This window comes from Astatotilapia calliptera, chromosome 5, assembly GCF_900246225.1.
Source record: "Astatotilapia calliptera chromosome 5, fAstCal1.2, whole genome shotgun sequence".
Taxonomy (NCBI): Eukaryota; Metazoa; Chordata; class Actinopteri; order Cichliformes; family Cichlidae; genus Astatotilapia; species Astatotilapia calliptera.
In genome coordinates, this window is record NC_039306.1 from 28,376,810 (window position 1) to 28,394,455 (window position 17,646).

Sequence of the window (17,646 nt, forward strand, 5' to 3'; positions counted from 1 at the left end):
GGTTAGAAAAAAGTGAGGGAGGGGGCATTTCTATGTCTGGCTAAATGGAAATGTTGAGAACTGGCACTCACATACTGTACCTGCTCTCATAGAAGAAAGCTGTGAAAGCCGAATGCCTACTGATGCCAGGAACAGGCTCATTTTCTCACCGAGATGAAGGGGGGAAAAAAAATGTCTTTCAACCTGCATCCGCTCTTCCATGCTGAGAACAAGGGAACCTTTCACTTGAAGTGGAGTATTCAAGAGAAAGAGAGAATGAGAGAGAAACAGAGAGGGGAAGGAAAAAGGGAAAGTGAGCGAGGCACTGAGCTTGGTTTGGGAACCATTTCATCACTCATTGTGCCTGACTGTCCCACTGCTCGGGCTCGGCGATGCCAGCCGCTCGAAGGAAAGTGTCCTGCTGAGTGCTGTCTATTGGCTGCCACTCCGAGAAGATTTGGGGAAATATAAAATGGGCAAATTTGCATAATACAGTCTTCATTTCTGCTGGAGACAATTTTTCTTAAACTTCTCAACCCTTAAGAAAAAAACCCACCACTTTCAGGCATTAGTGATTCTGCTAATGTTGCTCAGCACCTGTGAACTGAGCTGAGATTGAAAGGGTATTGTCAAACCTGCCATTTAACCACGCTTTGGTTCCAATCCAGTTTCTGACTTCAATTCAGACACGGGGACATTTTAATTGGGAAACAGCTTTACCACAGCTGACCCACCGTACTGCAAACTGTGGTTTCAATGACTCAGACAGAAGCTGCGCAGCTCTGCTCTTTTCTTGCCCTGTATTCAGCTTTCTTTTGTTCACCATTCACTTATCTGGTAATAAAACCTGATTTAATCTTTCCTAAATAGCTATAAATGTTCCCTTATAAGGATTTTTGCCTGGAAGCAAACATATCTGTTTGTGGTCAAGGGTCTGTTCACTAATTACCCAAGAAAAAGACAGATTTCTTCACAGCAAGAACTACAAAGGGTCACCAACACAAGGCCTTCATTATGCCACAGCCCCATACATCAACCAGGCTGACAATCTCCAGTGTTTCCAAAAAAATAAATAAATAAATATAAAGCCATTTCTGAAAAGGTTAGAAGGGGCTCCGTCTGCCTGCCTCTGCGTCAACCTTTTTTCAAGGTGAGCTCCCTGGCGCTGTCATAATTGAAAATTAAGTATTTGCCGCAGTATAATTAAACGGTGACCTTTGAACCTAAACGAGACCTCAGACGCATATTTAAGAGATTAGGGGACCTGGATCCGTTCGCATACATGCTCTGGCGCTATGGGCACTCGCCTCCACACGCATACAATGAATTAGTTAACAAACAGTGACAGTTTCTTAATTATCACCTTGCCTGAGTCGTCAAAACAAAGCCTTCTGCATCACCTTTCGATTTCTGCAGCCAATAAGTCTTAAGAATTTCTCATTTATTTTCAATTAATTATCACTTAGCACCATAAAGGTGATGGTAATGACATGGATAAGAGCTTCATGGCTATTCGGGGGCTAATTCAGAGGGGCTTAATTTGTAACTTTCAGTATTTGGTGAAGAGGAAAGAAAGTTGCTACTCTGTCACTGCTGTGAAAAAATAGTTTGTTTATAATTCTCACATTTTTGGGAAAATGTGGATGTTTTTGACAAGCTTTCATCAAGCAATGGCCTGTATTTGTATTTGTTTAGCACTTTACTAGTCCCTAAGGACCCCAAAGCGCTTTACACATCCAGTCATCCACCCATTCACACACTAATGTGTAGACAAGTAGAAACATCGAGTCCACAAATAAAACTGAAACAGATTAATCAGGGTAGCACTGGAATATCTTTTGAAGTGCTCACAAGTAATAATTCCATTTGCTGACCACATGTCTTCCATCTAGTCTCACTCTGCAGAAAACTGTGAAATGCTATTACAATATTACTTTCACTTTTATAGATCCCTAATGAGTGCTAAATTAAAGTGGGAGGATATTTTAAAAATGTGGAACCAAGAGGGAAATGCCACAAGCCTTTTCCTGTTCTAGCAAATAGAATCATTAATGGAGTTTGGACATTCTTTTAGAAATGTTAACATAAATATGATTAACAATTACAGATGTTGCCATTTTTTCTGCTCATATATCATTTTGCATTAGTTTAATAATGCTCATTTAAATCTACTTGACTGTATTTCGTTTTGGTTTTTTTGCACATTGATTAATTCTATAGGAAAACAAAGCCTATGCTGGGTGTGGCAAAAAACAAAAAACAAAACAAACAATATGTAGACAAACATGAGAAGTGGCAACAATATGAAAACAGTACATACTGATATGCGCTACTTGCCCTGCTGTTGATATAGAGTTTGCGCATTTCTCTGCAGGTGAAATGGCAGATACTCTTTGTTAGTATTAGCATCACTTAACTGGGATTATCACAAAACCATGACACTCGCTTCAATGCTTTTACAGAAACTGGGCAGAGATTGTGATGCGTGATGCTTTGAGCTCAGGAGTGGTTTAAATTGATTAACATGGAGAGTCTCCTACTTAACCGGAGAGGAGGGCTGCATTTTTTCAAAAAAAGAAGGAAAATCACAACAGCTCTTAATCTTGGCCCAGAACAAAGGCAGGGCAAGGAAAATCAATAGCATTAGAATGTAGTTCTTACACCCACTTATCTTTCACTCATTCTGAAATATAAGGAGAAAGAGAAGAGGAGCCTTGAAAAGCTTAGCGCATGATATAAGCCAAATGTCAGCAAGCTGTATGAAGTCAGGAAATGTGCCTTGGCCCACAGGGAACCCTTAGAGCAGCAAAAGACCAGCCATTCTCCCAACCTGCTGCCTCAATCAGAGACCAAGTGAAATCTTATGATATCGACTGAAGTTTAGACTTAAGTGTTTTTCCTAAAGCACAACCTTATTCACTCACTGCATGAGAAATATTTCAATGACATATTACACTTCATTTTGTATCTCTCGCCTCTGTCCACTGCTGTATATAGCCGCCTGTGCAACAGGGATAAATCACTTCCCAGCTAGCTTATTACATGAAATGAAGGAATTCATCATGGTGACAGTTGGCCATTGCGAGGCGTTCACTGTGATTTATCTGGGAGAAATTGATTGATTCATTAACACTGAGTGAACAGTGCTTTTGCTGTGGGGGCAGCGTTGCGTACCTTGCTGCGTGTCGCTCTCGCTCTGTGTGTTGGGCGAACACATTTTATGGAGATTTCGGCTGGGTGTCCCCTGTAAAAGCATGCGGGGGCTTCTGCATTGCAAGCTTAGCTCATTAACTGGCAAGTATGGTCAGTGGCCCAGAGCTGGGAGCCAGTACTTTGTGGCGAAGAACGCAGCGTTCCTAATTAGTTCACCCATATGCCTTCCAACATGATAGCCTGTGTGTTTTAATGTGACAATAGATCCTAAAAGTAAAGTGCCCAGGACCACAAGTGCGTCTGCTGGTCTGCTGCTTCTGGCAAGATTACGTTTTGCTTGACTCCTGCATTTAGTTTAGTGTAGTGTGTGGGTCAAGATTTGTTTATGTGCCTTCATGAAGAAGATTTGTGTACAGACCTAATTACAAAAAAGCTGGGATGCTCCGTAAAATGTCAATAAAAATGGAAAGCAATGGTTTTCAAATCTCATAAAGCCATATTTTATTCACAGTGGAAAACAGAAAGTATGTCAAACTTTAAAATTGATGCATTTTATTATTTCAGGAAACATATGAGCTCATATGATCTATGTGCATAAGGGACACAGGGCATTGCCTGTGATCTCTAGGCCCTCTGATAGCACTGTACTAAAAACAAATCGAGGAGGAAGCCTAATGGTACATCTTTCAACATCTTACAATGGCTGTGATTGCAGCCATTCCCCAACTCTCTATGAATGTGTATAGGAATTTCTTTTACTTATGTATTAATCACATTATTTTATTGTATAACGCCTTGGTGCCACTGGATTTTAACATGTCTGACACTCATACAGTAAGACAAATGGTGGGGGTCTAGTAGGAAGTTGGGGGAAGCAGACCACTCCACAGGAAGAACCTCTTTCAGGACTCTGGGAGGTAGCAAGGGAGTGTGAACCTTAAGGTGTGAAACAGCTGTGTACTGCCTTTTGTTCCTGGAGAAGGTATTTAACTGAGAGCCATGCTAGGCTCAGTGAGACTCTGCTGACCGTCTGCCCCGCGGTCATGCAGGCTCTCCACAAGCTTGGTTGTCTGTTCTTTGTGTGTTTGGATTAAAGAATGTTAGCTACCGCTCACCGCTCGTCTGCAGGCTTTATTTAAATGGAAAACTTCCACAACAAATGGTACTGATGGCCACGACCATTGTTCAAAGACCATTGATCAATGGTTATTGATCGATGTTGCATATTAATGATCAAGGAACTGACCTCCCAGCCCATTGTTCTTTCAGTGGTGCTAGTTTCAGTCATTGTGCAAAGGTACTGTTTATAAGATTGGGGAAACCTGCAGTCAGCTGATACTGAAGAAGTCATTTGGATGAGTGACAAAACGCTTCTCCCACTGAAAACGCTACGTCCAGATGAACAGAATCTACCTTTTGGGATTCGGGACTGATAACTCGTTAGAATCAGACAAGAATGGGACAAAATTGCTGTCCCAAAAGTTCAGCAGCTACTCTATGGTCTGTGTAAGACGTACCCATGACTGTTGTTATAATAGATTATAACGTATTGTTAATAAAATATGGGTTTATGAGATTTTCACACTGTTGCATTCTGTTTTTATTTACATTTTGCAAAAGTGTCCCGGCTATTTTTGGAATGCAGTACTTAAATGGCCCCATTGTAAAAAGTAAAAGTTAGGAGTAACTGTGTTTAAGTTATGGTAAATGGCCTGCATTTGTATAGCGCTTTACTCAGTCCCTAAGGACCCCAAAGTGCTTTACACTACATTCAGTCTTTCACACACTGGTGATGGCAAGCTACATTGTAGCCCCAGCTGCCCTGGGGCGCACTGACAGAGGCGAGGCTGCTGGACACTGGCGCCACCGGGCCCTCTGACCACCACCAGTAGGCAAACATGGGGTTAGTATCTTTATTCCGTTTCTGGGTTTTTATCTAAGATAGTTATTTTTAAGAAATTGTTTTACAGTCTTCTTTGCAGCCAGATTGTGCATCAATAGTTCTGTGATTGAAATGTTTTAGTGTTCCAGCAGGAGTGACCCATAATCATGTCCCTCTTTATCTTTTGAAAGAGAAGTAAATAACACAGTGGCAAAGGTTTGATTTTACTTTTATCTGTCCTCTAAATAAACAAAACAAAAAAAACCCCCTGAAATGTTTTAGTTACAGTTGTGACACAGCGAGTGACAGACGTAGACTTCATGAAAAATGTTGGGGAAAAGGAGGTTTATTATGTTGTATTATATAAGGAGAAAAACCAGTATGCTGAGCTTGCCCACTGGCAACCTCATAATTCATATTCAATGTACGGTAGAGTACAAAATGCAGGAAATCATCTCAGCTGAGCACCTCAAATAAAAAAAGGATTTATATGACCACATTTTTAAAAAATCTAATTTTGGGGGAAAAAAAGTTGAGCTACTTTCTTGAGAATAAACTCAAAATGTGGACATTAAAGTTGCTGTTTCAAGTCAGACTGCCACCGCTGCTCTAGGAGGTTTAACCTCTATAAAATGCCTTGTGTAGATGAGTTAGTGAAATTGTACTTCACAATGAGTTTTATTAACTTTACTGGAGTATTTATTTTTCTAACAGCTTTTTCCTTTAACTTGTTACATTTTTACACAAATATCTGTACTTTCTACTCCTTACAACAGTATCATTTAAATGATTTATTATCAGGGGGTTGTGTGTGTGTGTGAACAAGAGCAGGTGTGTGTAAGTTCAGCATCTAGCTAGCGCTACAGAAGAGGAATTGGGCATAAAGGGAGTTTCTACAACATTTCTATCAACTCAACAAACATCAGCAAACACACAAACTGTTTTTGTGCAGTTTGTAGTAGTACTGTGTTGCTAGCTAAAGGTCCAGCTGCTGTATTTCCTGGAAGAGAAAAGAATGAGAGTTCACCTCATTCAGAGATGGCGAAAGATGTAGGAAAAGACAGGACAGGAGAGGAAGAAGAGATGTTATATCTCAAGGTAAGGCGCTGCTCAGTGATGCTTCATAAACTGCAGATTTGAAGATTACATGTAATGTCAGCATTTAAATTGTATATTGTATTTGTATATACATTTTATATTTTAATTTTGTGAGACTTCCTGAAAAATAAATAAAGCTATAATAACTTTGTGTTATTCGAATGTTGCATGAAAAGACTGGGTAGTTTAGTACAGGTTAAAACAGGTTAGCTTGAATTAATGTGGTGAATCCAACACACTGTATTGGACTGGTGCATGGTGGCTGTTGTGCTTATCGTCAGTGTTGGGTTACATCAAGTGTTGCAGAGATTAATTTACATTTCAGCTGATGACGCTTACATTCATTGACTGAATTCAATCGTTATACCAACTTTATAATGTCTACTAGAAAGACAATACACAGTATACTGTTGGAAATGGAACTCAGCCAAGATAGCTGGGAAACATCTGCTTATGTCTTTTTGAATTATGTTGTGTAAATCCACAAAGAGCAGCAGGTCAGCTGATCACAGCTTGTCCAGTGAGAAAATCTACTGGAGCCAACAACAGAAATTGTTGTGAGGTGTTAGTATTTTTCCCACGTTGAACCATTACAACAGATCATAGTGTTCCCTCACTTGACAAATCTCACTTTAACCACTAGCTGTTCTCATTTTATGTGTGGATGCAAAGTCATCCTCTACCATGTAGGCAACAAAAAAAATAAGTTTTTACATTTATTTTTATTCCCTAAAAAACAGATTCAAGCTGAGTACATTCATTAGAATTAGAATTTAGATTCAAATAACATTTGTAGTCTCATGTACTAATAATATATTTGTATATATGGCAGAAGGTCCAGTTACCTGTGCATAAAAGTACCAAACAGCCGGATGGTTGCATCTCCCTGAGCCTGGTTCTACAGAATAATGTCTATACTTTCACCACCTCTGCCAATGGTTACACCCTCATGTAGTAAAGAGGGGTCCCTAAAATGTGGTCCTAAATAACTGTAGATTTTGTTTGTCTGTGGTTATTTAGATATTAGTTGGTCAGTGAAATATTTTATTTGGGTGGGTTGCCATAAAATCTTGCAGAGACATACAAGCTCACCAGAGGATGAAGTGCAATTACTTTTTGGTCTCCTGATTTTTTTTTATTATCTGATTGCACCACACTATTGATATTTCTGTATTTGTAATGAAATACCTCACATTTTTTCTTTAATATAACCTGCCATGGAATTTGATACAGAAGTGTACGTTCCCCTTAATCTTTCATACCCGACCAATACTTGTTGTGTGTTGGCCTACTGGCCAAACAAATGCTCACTTTCACCATTTAAGTTTATTGCATATATTTGTCTGACACCATGCACAGAAGTATTGTTCTAGTGCTACATGAATAGGCCATTAAATTAAGGTAAAGGAAACATTATGTGTGTTAACATTGTCACTGATTTTAGCATTTAGAGAAAAGTGCTCCCTAACTGGAATACAGATGCTAGCTAGCAGCTAGCAAAAAAAAAAAAAGCTACTGAATTCCTTTAAAGAGATTAAGTGATTAACATTTCTGTGTCTTCCTTGACCTCATATAGTCTCTGTAAGAGATGCTTAGAGTAGGTACTGTACATTCATTCTGGGGATTAGAAACAAGACTTAGACCACACGCTGCGGCTATGTTCTCCCCTTTTATCTGAGCCCTCCAGCCGATGCTAACAGAGGTGTTTAGGGCAGAGAGGGCGCGCCAAGCTCCATTTGTGACGTCAACAAAAGGCTGCACTAGTCTCAGGATGCCACATGCCAAATTTGACGGCGATTAATTAAATTCCGAAGAAAGCAGGCGGGTCCTAAGACATTTCAGTTCTGAAAAGTGTTGGCATCTGCCGCAGCTGCAGCAGTTCTGACAAAGACAGATAGGAGACGTTTTAAACAAATTTAAACAAGCTGCCGTCTTGTGCAGCTAAGCAGCCGAATAAATCTGCCTTTAAAAAACCCAAATAATACAGCATTTCACTGTCGCAAAATGCCATCAGTGGAGAAAATGGGTAAATAATAGAGCTCTTTCAGAGTGTCCATGGAGATAAACAGAGGAGTGTCATAGAACAGTACAGTAACTATTGAGGATTTACCTCCCGCTTATTGTGATCAACCATCTGTTGCTGAGCCTTGAGAGCTGCACTCTAATTTGATTTGTGTGCTAGAAACAGCTGGCAAATATTGTTATTGCATTTTCTTCCATTTAGAGTGCATAGGTGTTGACAGAGCAGAGCAATAATGTGAAAATTAATATACAAATTACCTCGTGATGATATTAATCAAAGACACACTTCTTTGCAACAGTGTCAACCAGAAGACAACCACAATTCCATTAGTTGCCATTTAAGATGGTGTGTTTTTTTTTTTTAATGATCAATACACCTGCAATAATTGTCCCAACAGTGCCATTCTGAAAGTCAACAGCAGCAGAACGCAGGCGCATTTCCTCTATGAGAATGTTCTTCATCTAGTCCCATTTTCATGGTTTTTTTTAAATCTCAAGAGTCCCTTTAAATAGAGTGGTCACTAAACCTCACTGACTTCTAGTCTCTGACCTTGAGAAGTGATAACCAGTGCATGCTGTTTTCAAAAGCATTGCAGTTCAGATGCAGTGTCGCTGCATACGCTTATACACTCTGCTGTTGGAGACGTTCTTAATGAGAGACGAGAGACACAAGAAGGGAAGACGGGCTGTGAAAAAAGTGGAATGGAGACATTCAAAGAAAAGTATTAGAGTGAAAAATGGTGCTGCATTTTGTGCAGGCGTGTGTGTGTGTGTGTGGGGGGGGGGGGTTATGTGTGTCTTTGAGAGACCCGAAGAGGAGCTGATGAGTCTCTAACAAGCAGCTTCATCAGAGTGAGGAATGAGCTGCCAAGCAGGATCTTTCTTTTGACCTACCTTGGAGAGCAGCGGCTGGATGGATGGACAGATGGGTGGATAGATGGATGGAGAAAGACAGAACAGAGAGAAATAGGGAGAGGATCTACTGAAGTGCAGTGCAGAGGCTCCTTTCTTCATTGCATGTCAAGGCAGTGTCTGTGTGCCGGGAGACAATCACTTATCTGCTTGCTCTGATCCCACAGTCACAACTTGAAGCACCACCAGTACACAGGCAATGACCAGGGAAATGATGCAGCAGACATGATGGATAAAGAGGATGCACACTGCTGCTTTTGGCACCATATCAGCAATACCTCGTCCAATAAGTTGTCCGGTGAAAGGCAGATTCCAGTTTGGAGAAGTAGTTAAGGTGAACCTTTATGTACCTGAAAATTGTATTTAACCTTTTTTTTTATCCCGTGGATGAAATATTAACTAAATGTCAACGTGATTTCGTTTTTCCAATATATTTATTTTTTTCTTTGAAGAGAGATTTTCTCTGGCAGCTGCTTTTGCTCTCTCCCTCTCCTTCCCTCTCTCACTCCATCACAGAGCTCAGTGCATGCACTGCCATTAGTATGCACACTAAGTTCAGTCTCAATTTGATGTGCAGCCACATGATTTCACAGTCCACCCCGGTGGCACAGATCAAATTTACAGGTATGTAGAAGCAAGACTGATGAGGAGATTCAGATTTTCATTTTATCACTACATAAGGTTTTCACAGTTACAGTGCTGTAAAAAGCTCAAATACACACACCCAGTATGTGAACACTGTGTTAATGTTCATGCAATCATTCCAAAACCGTTTGGTCTTTTGCCACAGTACCAACATATTATTCAAATTTGGGGGCAACAAGAATACAAAAAGCATGAAAAACTGTTTTCTAAGCTTTTATCTAGTCTGTCTGTTTCTTTGCACAAAGACTCCTAGTCAGTGAGAATGACCTTGAGAATCGAATGTAGCCATGAGTTCAAAACAAGTCATGATTCTAATCTCTATAATTAATGGCTACAAGAGGCTGTGTCATTCATTACAGCTGATATTTAATCTCGTAGACAGGGAATATTTTCTGTCAGTGAATCAAAGCATGTTTCAATCCATGCATGATTCTTGTAGAGGACTGCTTTGGGAGATGAAGTACCCACTCTCACTCCAATAGGGAAGCGCAAAAGTTAGAGAGTTTGCATTACACCGGCTTCATTCAGCAAGCCAATTCAGTCAGTTTCCACGAGAAACTAAAAACCTTTAATTGCAAGATTATCTCTGCACATGCATAAAACACAGTATTCATATGAAAATACTCAAAAGTAGCAAAGCATTGATTCAAAAAGATGTCAATAGTTGGGAAAGTTTCTGCAGGGAAGCAGAGTAAGCCTCAGCCCATCATTTTTGGGCAACAAATCATCTCACTTATTGCTCTGCTACATGACTTATTTTCTGCGTTGTGGCGTCAACAATAGAAATGGATGATACCGAAGCAGCTCTCCCACTTGCGTTACCACATCAAGATGTTATCTCCCGCTTAAAAGCTTATCAAGCAAACAGTAACGATGCTGAGTGACTGAATTGTGTGTTTTGATGGATATCGCTGTGAGTAATCTGACACCAAATTGTGTTCCACTTCTCATATTGTGCCGATTTCAGAGCCTGCAAACAACCGCGCTGCCCTTCTCTGCTAATTCGTAACCTCGCCCTCGCGCCCCCCCCCCCCCCAATCTCTCAGCTCACTTATCGTCATTCGTCATAGCTTTGAATTTTTTTTCCCCACAGGTAGAGAAATGGGTTGAAAACCCATTTCAGTGCTCTGTTACAGAAAAATAGATCATCATTGTCCGATTTCTGTTTGGCCCACAGTTAATCTGTTGTACAGTGTGTACCGTGCTGTACTTTCAGTAGTCTCTATTTTGCTCCAGTGATAGGACTGAAAACCTGTCTCTGACTTTTGCGCTAAGCTTTTGTAAGAAGGATAATTAGCATCTACAGTAGAAAGGAAAATCATAAAGGATGATGAGTATTAACAGTGGGGACTCCTTTCATTGTACAATTTCCCCACAGTACAATTACTGTAATCACTACAGTGGTGAATGTAAGGAGAAAGCATTTTCTTTATGATACTCCGTCTACTGGAAATATGTGTTCTGCTGAAAAATAATAATACTAATAACGATGATAACATGTCACATGATGTAACATGATGTAACTTTTCACAAGGTAAAAGCTGACTTTTGCTTTTACTAAATAGCCATGCTCGAATGCAGGGAGAAAAGCTGGGAAATGTTTTCCACATTATCAGACAGGCAGTGTTTTTGCTACAAGACATTTACATAATTACTCTTTGTTGGACACACAAACTTAATAGGATGGCCAGATATCTGTTGTTGACAGACAAGTCAAAATGTTAAAAACTGATAAAACAATGAGGAAAAAAAACAATGATAATAAAATATTGGCGTAAACACAATTGCTCTGTAATCCTGACCATACCAATACAATATAACCAAAAATATGATCTGATGATATAAATATCAGATATTTCGTTTTTAATTTATCAAGTTTTCACCTCAGTATGAAAAAGTAAAATAAAAAGTAACACCTACAGTTATTTATTCAGAAAACTGTCAGCAGTAAAATTAGTGTGAGTTTATGGTCTGTCATCTACAAGCAGGTATGGAAAAAAAACGCTGTTACCGTAGTAACTTAGAAAAAAGAAAAAGAAAGAAAGAAAAACCCAATGGTGAATTGTAGCTCTTAGTGACAGCTTCATGCTCCTGTGTTTTTCATAGTCCACACACTCTCTTGTCCTTGCTGCCACCATGATCAAGGTCAGCAGCTAAATGCCAATTCTGACATCGTTACTCTGCATTGTCATTCAGAAGAGAAGTTAGCACATTGATTTTTTTTCCTCTTTTGCTCTAAGGCTGATTGTCACATGGAAATTGGTCTGTGTAAAAATGATCAGTGTTCTGCTGTACAATTATCACCTTACCAATGTATCATTAAAAAAAGGCAATATTTATTTAATAATGGGTATAATGGGCTAAATTACTTGTCAGGCAATGGTGCTGGAGCTCAATAGCAAACACAAGCCTGGCTTGTAGAACATGTGAAAGAGCAGCTAGCAGTTGTTCATAGATTCAAATGAATGAAATACATGGAGTTGATGGTGCAAGCATGCCGGTAAGAAGGTGGACTTGTGCAAAATCATACAAAGCCCATATTGCTCAGCTTCATGAAAAGTGGGCAGATTACTTGCACAGCAAAGTGCCATTTTTCGGCATACACTACTCTGGGAATTTTTGCATGCATCCATAATTTGATGTTAAGTGCCTGCTGATGCATTATGCAGATTAGATAATGCATTATGTGTAATTCAAGCAGACCATAACTGAACCCAGGATGACATTCAAGGTCCTCATGCAGAAATCCGGATATGGCGTTGATTGCTGGTTCGGCCAGCTACCGGCTTCCTTGCATCACAACTCCTCCACTGCTCATTGTTTATCACGCAGGATTCAAAATAGACCTCTTGGCGCACCCTGTGTTCTATAAAACAATCCCATCGAGTTTTGCAACTTTACTTTCAGCAGTTTTCTTTTTCCTTTTTTGGAAGAGGTGAACTGAAACTTATGGTCTGCTTTCAGGCCATTCTGCAGGGATCATGGCATCCAATTGTTTTGTCTGGGTAATGCCGCTTTTTGAAGGCTACTCAATGGTGCTGTTCAAAAAGGCAGTTTTGTGATTTTGAATGGACAATTTAGTTGCTCATTTCACCATCCGACTCTCATTTAGAGTGAGCAGTGACCTGTGTCATATGGACACTGAATGGAGGTCAGGCACCGCTAACTGTACTGCTGGGTGCAGTAAAAGACAGAGAGGTACAGCTACACCTGCGGGCCTAGACTCAGCAGTCGTGTTGACTTGTAATGACATAGGGTTAGACACATGCAAGGGACACAACTGACGAGAGGAATAAACTGAGAAACACAATGTGATAAAGCAAGGTTTGCTGACTTGATCCAATGCATTTTTTCACAGGCATGTAAACACAGTAAATTTTGTGCAATAGCGTTTCTGGCACAGCTCTGTACTATTTCTGGCTTCACCCTCCTGTCATGGAAATAAGATAAGCAAGGTATAAGTGAAGAAATGCCAACCATCTCTGCCCTTGCAAAATATGAGTACCGTGTAAGAGAGTATCCGCCAAAGATATGCATACACCTGAAAGACCAGAAGTAGGCTACATTCTGCATATATTTACCATAATCACTTTCCCCCCTTTTTCATCAATCTGTGAGGTAACTTTTCACAACTTTTAATGTGTTTCCTTCTGAGATTTTAGTTTGTTTTTTTTGCCTTTTCTTTTTTTAACTACCAGCTATTAGTTTTCATTGCATTTCTCAACAACTATGTGGGTAATAAAATCTTGAATTGACATTTAGGCTATAACGGTTGTCATCCATCCCTGTAGTACCCACCCCCCTCCCCCTTCGCTGGGGTTGAGCTTGGCAGTGGGTCTTCTTGCGGCGGTCCATGACACGGAGAGTTATATATGCCAGGGTATTACAGAGCCCTTCTTAATCCGGTTTGTCATGCTGCTCCCTCCGGAGTGGGGTAATTTCATGGTGCTGAACTGGTATTGATAGAGCCTTGGTAAATGAGGCACGCAGCAATCGTTAACTTTAATAACCATAAAGATGTGAGCATTGGAGTCATACAGGCCCACGAGAGGAAACCCATACAAGTGATTAAGAATCGACCTGTGCCGTGGCCAGCATGCACCTTGCATCTCGTATTTGTACTAATGGAATTACCTGTTAAAGATGTCAAGACTATTACCACCAATGGTGCAATTACTGCAATATACTTTTCCTATTCAGTAAACTGGAGCCTATTTCGGTGCACTCATGCATGAAGAATGTCTGTCTGTTAAAGCAGAGTGCATTAGATATGTTTATTTCTATTTTTTCCTTAGGTTTCTACTCATTTATCAAACTCCATCCATATACAGTTTCTGTAAATTCAACCTGTGGTGGAGTGGTATTCAGTATTCTGTGAGGGCATAGCTAGACTTAGGAGTAAGCCATACCAGCAGAGGGGAAAAAACAGCATTCATTCATGTGACTCCAGTATAACTGGGTCAGTGGTTCTGTCAGTCAGCTTGAGCTCTAGAGCACCCCACCCCCCTGTTTGCTACCCCTCTGTCCCTCACGTTTGTGGTAGCTCCAGGCGAGACTATAGCTGCAATGCCCACTTGTTTGTCTTCTCCCATTACTGTGGGTTATGCTGCCTCAGGAGGAAAGTGAAATCCAGGCCACAGACGGGTCAGTGAAAACCAGCCAAAAGCCTTCAGACTGGCTGAGGTCAGACAAACTATACGGATCACTGCAATAGGGGCTGATGGGCACTTGATAAATGGTGAATGCACTCCAGCTCCTGATGCATCAGTGACACGTAGGTCAAAATGGTTTTAGACTGGAAAAACAATGGTCAACAATGCCTCAGATTAATTTCTTATAATTTTTCTTCATAAAAGGTTCCAAAGCTGGAAATACTTCAACTGCTCCAACATCTCAAAGCCTGTCTTCTTGAGGCAACTTTTATTATTCATTGGTAAAAGTCTTATTGGTTTTCTAAGAAAGTAACTAGGGCTCAGGCATGGAAGTATGAGGTGCATTCAAATGGTTCCATGACTGGGATTATAAAAAGTAAAAGACATTTCTAATTTAAATGTAGCTGCTCTCCCCTTGGATGTAAGGCTGTGCAGCTACAGTATAAACCATTCCCAGTGCTCCTATCAGCACAAACATCAACATACTGGTGAGGAACCAGCTGTGATTGTGAAGGCCATGAAAGACCACCTATCATATCACTTACATGTTCCATAAGGTGTGTTTAAACGTTACCCTAAGTCCACTAAACTTGATGTTTAAGCAACGAAAAGAACTTCTGATGAGCGTCATTAAACATATAATCAGAGGGACAGCTGGCCCACAGCCACTTTGATGCCATTGTTTCTTCAAACAAGTCATTAATATACTCACTTTTTTTTTTATTTCCCAAAGAACATAAAACTAATCATGACAAAGCATACTTTGAACTTTTAAATCTAATGAAATGCATCTGATTGAAAACGGCGCATCAGAAGCTTTTGTTTTTTTGTTTTTTAAAAGGAGGTCATTTTCCATTATGCATGATTTGACTGAAAGAAAAGTTGACAGACACTAACTTGTCAAACAATCTGCTGCTTGATAAAACTTTGTGAGGGTTTGAATTGACTTCTCTGGCTCACAGTACAAGGTAACTTTGTTCACTTGTGAGGAAAAAAATAAGGCGACTGCAAGAGTCTCAATTTGTCCTCCAAATGTGCATCATTTTCAGCGCTAATTTAAAATGCTGCTCTCACTCTGCTTCATAAATGCAAACTGGGTCTCAAATTTACATTTTAGCTCTACATGCATCTACATTTATTTACTGACAAAGGGAACCATAATTCCTTTTGCCACCTGAGATGTAAATTGACAATTAAAAGTTCTTAGACTGTGGATAGCTGTCAGTTACCCAGAAGCACCAGTGAGCAACAACAACAACAAGCTAAGGAAAATGAAAGAACTGCAAGAAAATTGTGGTTGATGCAACACCTGCCTGACAAAACAAAATAGGGGCTCTGGCACGCAAGCTGAAGCAGCAAGTGTGCGCTGATTAAGTTGTTATGATGAGTCCTTGAGAAGCTTAAGGGACTGCTGTGTCCCTTCACTGGGCCATATGTTATTACTTAATAACTGTAGCAGCAAGAAAAGCAGTGCAAGAGAGAGATCAAGAGAGCTTGAGAAAGAGGAGGTGACAGAAATGCTTTGCTGATGGTGAGCCAGTGATTACTGCTCTTTGCCGCTGCATAGATTACAGTTGTCGAACTGCAGCTGAGCAAAGGTGTAGTGTAAAGAGGGTTTTTTTTCCATCTGGTGCTGACATTGTTACAAGTACCTTAATTTTTCTGTCAAAAAATTTCTAATTCAGTGTGATCAAAAGGCTGTCAGTTGCCAGCTTTCTTTGTCACTCTGAATATAGAAAGCAGCTGTCACTTCCTGTGAACTTGAAGCCTTTAGGTGTTGCAAAATAAGCTGTCATGCTGCTGTGACCTTGAGAATATGCACAGCAAGACAGTGATCCATCTATCTACTCTATGGGTTTAAAGCAGCCAAAATTTCGGCTCCTTTTTAAGCCTTGGTATTGGACAGATGTTTTTAAACTATATCAATATATTTTCAATACATTTATGGTCACATAGTTTGATACTGCACTACATTTCTTTCTTAAAGCCCTTGTTTACATGCAACTCGTGTCTCGCATCTCACTCGACGTCTGACCTGGCACAGGGAAACGCGATAGAGGTCCACACTGCCAAAAAACATGGTTAATAAAATGAAAATAGTTTAATTACTTTAAAATTGTTCACACTTTTAAAGGTCAGATAGTGTGCAACAAAACCATGTTATTTGTAAAGAACAGCAGAAACACATACCATCCATAAATGAAAGCACTTCAAATGTTTTTCACCGATTACGTCAACAATGCCATAAAGTACAGTGTGTTAAATTTTGTTGACAGCCTTTAGTGCTTTTGTTGCTTATAAACACTCAACAATATATATATATATATATATATATATATATATATATATATATATATATATATATATATATATATATATATATATAAATAATAGTGAGATATACAGATATATATTTATTGTCTAGCTTGTAAGCTACATAGAAATCTGTTCATTTAGAGAAAAAAACAAAAAACAAAACACAACCCTGCTGTGATCTGTAAATCTGGGGTTTCATGTTTACATGTCATACTTTAATGTTGGTGTTTCCAGTGATAATCTCCAAAAAACACATGCCTGTAATTATAAAAGAGACATTTAAGAGGCATAGGACTCTAGATCTATTGATCTCTGTGGTCAGTAATCTAAGGTCCCAGCTGTAATACACATTGTACCCTACCAGATTCACATCCTGGCTGTCGATCTAAATTCACTCCTCATTTAACCTCAAACTGTCGCGTTCATAGTAATTCATTTATATTTTAAATAAACAGTCACACAGTCCAAAGCCATGTAATTAGTGGGGTTAGGTTAATTGGTGATTCCAGATTGCCTGTAGCTGTGAGTGTGCATGGTTGTCTGTCTTTGTGTGTTAGCCCTGTGTCAGAGTGCCAACCCTGTCAAGGCTAGCGAAGCAGATTCAGGCGCAGACCACAAGCTCCTTCAAACAAGAGTGAATTTATTTACAGTGCTCTTCACAGTGAAATATATATATATACAAAGGGTGTTTGGGGAAAGGGGGCCAGGGTTCCAGGGTCCGGGAGTGAAAGGGGCAGAAGTTCAGGGAGGGAAGATTTCCACACGGCTTCCTTAAACGCAAACAGCTCCTCTGCTCTCCACCACCACTCTGGCTCACGCTCAGTCACAGTGCACAGGGAACGGGTCCAGGGGGGAATCTACACACATACAGATAAACAGTTAGTCTCCAGGTTCAGGCGTCCTCACGACTTAAACTTTGCAGATTGCCTGACGCTGATGGCTCAACGATCCAGCAGCGAGTAGAGCAGGTCCGCCATCTTAAGTAGC

The 17,646-nt window shown here is 40.0% G+C and overlaps 1 protein-coding gene and 1 long non-coding RNA gene across 4 annotated transcripts in view; one reads left to right on the forward strand and one right to left on the reverse strand.

Annotated features, from left to right (window-relative positions):
- Nucleotides 1–17,646, forward strand: part of tafa1b (TAFA chemokine like family member 1b) — a 125,179-nt gene that overhangs the window by 75,474 nt on the left and 32,059 nt on the right. The window lies entirely within an intron of this gene.
- Nucleotides 17,240–17,646, reverse strand: part of LOC113022824 (uncharacterized) — a 44,528-nt gene continuing 44,121 nt past the window's right edge. Inside the window, exon 3 of the long non-coding RNA XR_003272454.1 lies at nucleotides 17,240–17,516. This is a non-coding gene — a long non-coding RNA (uncharacterized LOC113022824). The remainder of the gene's footprint in view (nucleotides 17,517–17,646) is intronic.